At 40.7% G+C, this 2122-nt stretch overlaps 1 non-coding gene across 1 annotated transcript; it reads left to right on the forward strand.

The window, feature by feature from the left end:
• Positions 1-1223: 1223 nt before the first annotated feature.
• On the forward strand, positions 1224-1387 carry LOC118153411 (U1 spliceosomal RNA). Its single transcript, XR_004742641.2, has one exon. It is a non-coding gene; the product is annotated as a U1 spliceosomal RNA (small nuclear RNA).
• Positions 1388-2122: the final 735 nt, after the last annotated feature.

The raw sequence follows: 2122 nt of genomic DNA on the forward strand, positions 1-2122 counted from the left end.
ACCAGTTGCCAATCCAAAAATCTTTAAATCTACCTATAACCTGGAAGCCCTGCTTCAAGTTGTTCCACCTTTTCAAATTGAACCATATGTATCTTACATGTATTCATCGATGTGTTATGTCTCCCTAAAATGTATAAAAGCAAGCTTTATTCCAACCACCTTGGACACATGTTATCAGGACCTCCTGAGGCTTGTCATGGGTGTACGCTTAACTTTGGCAAAATAAACTTTCTAAGTTGATTGAGACCTGCCTCAGATCTTTTGGGTTCACAATATGGTGTTGTAAAAAGAAGCATACACACTTAGGGAGATGGGACTATTAGAGTGGCTTTTTAAGTATGACCTCCTCACCAAATTCCTAACTACATCCCCAAGATGGCCAAGAGACATTGAGAAATTCACTGTTGACTGGGATATGTACATCCTGTCAAGGTCCTGTAGTGGTTGTCCACTGTGAGCCTGGAGGACGGTGGGGGATTGCTGCTTCTGAAGTAGGCTCTGTGATTGCAGGGGAGAGGATGGGATCCCTCAAGGCAGAGCCTAGAGCAGCATGTGACAGCCGAAGCAAAGTGCCATGGCTCCTCAGAAGGTCAGCAAGGCCCAAGTGGAATGCAGGTGACTTGACCCACCCAGATCTTAGACAGAGGCTGCTTGGTGAGGTCTCTCTCTGCATAAACTGAGAAAATAATTTTACCTGTAATTTATTTCCATCTTAAAATGAAAATACAACCAAGTGTTCATCTTTTCCATTTGTAAACACAGCACATCTCTAAGGATGAAAGTTCTTGAGAACAGAGCTTTTCAAATTTTTATGTTCATTTGAATCACAGACTGATTCTGTGATCTGTCAAAACACAAACTCTGACTCAGGAGGTCTGGAGTGAGGTCTGAGATGCTGCATTTCTCACATGCTTCCAGGAGATGCTGCTGCTGCTGCTCTGTGGGCCATGCTCTGAGTGGTTAGTTTTTAAAGAGAAGAGGACATTGATGGAGGGCTGAGGGATGGGTCCTGCTTTCCCCAATCCCTGCTCTGCTACTCTGCTTTAACCAGAGTAGCCCCCAGCCTTTCTATAAGAGTCTTATCTCAGATTGTATTTGAAAAAAAAAAAGAAAGAAAGAAAGAAAGAAAGAAAGCAGCTCTAATTTAAAGCAGACCTAATGTTTAAAAAAAAAAACTGGCCTATATATTCATGATGAATTTTCAATTTAAAAAAAAGAGACACATACTTACCTGCCAGGGGAGATACCATGATCATGAAGGTGGTTTTCCCAGGGCGAGGCTTATCCATTGCACTCCGGATGTGCTGACCCCTGCGATTTCCCCAAATGTGGGAAACTCGACTGCATAATTTGTGGTAGTGGGGGACTGCGTTCGCACTTTCCCCTAAAAAAAAAAAAAAGACATATGACCAAGTCATTCTACTTTCCATTGTTATTTTCTGGAATTCCTTACAGTTCCAGTTTTCATTCATTCAAGAAATAATTTTTGCAAGACTACTCTGTTCAAAGCACCATAAATGCTGAATTTGTGGAGTATCAGCTTTGCAAAGTGAAAATATCCATCTTTAGCTCTTCTGACCTGGGAATCATATCTGTAAAACTTCAGCTGCTTTTGGCACAATGCAATCCTCTCTTCCCATGCCAGGGTTGGAGTTTGACAGTTTGCATGTGTGCATTTCAATATCCTGTTATTGGGAAAGGTCATCAGCACCCAAGGTCTGGAGAGCCAACAAACATTTCAGATGGGGTTCACAAGGTCCCGTTAAGTGGAGGTCACATATTTCTTTACATAAAATTAGGAGGAAATGAGGAAAGGCAAGAGAAAATGGCTTTCAAATAGACCTATTATCTATGCATTTGGTGTGCTCCTAAATTTCTATAAATGCCAATGACCTTCAATTCCAGAGAGGTATAATATTTATTGCTGGTTCCTCTTCCATTGGTTGTGATTCTTAACACATTAATGTTATGTATTTTGGTCTATTGAGTTCTTTTAAAAATCACACTCTGGGCTCCATTTAAGTGTCAGCTTCTTTGTGATACCATTCCTGACAACCCTGTCCTTATTAGAAATAATTGATTCTTTCTCTGCCCTCTGCATACCTAAAATTTTAAATTTATT

Source organism: Callithrix jacchus, chromosome 4, assembly GCF_049354715.1.
Source record: "Callithrix jacchus isolate 240 chromosome 4, calJac240_pri, whole genome shotgun sequence".
NCBI classification, from domain to species: domain Eukaryota; kingdom Metazoa; phylum Chordata; class Mammalia; order Primates; family Cebidae; genus Callithrix; species Callithrix jacchus.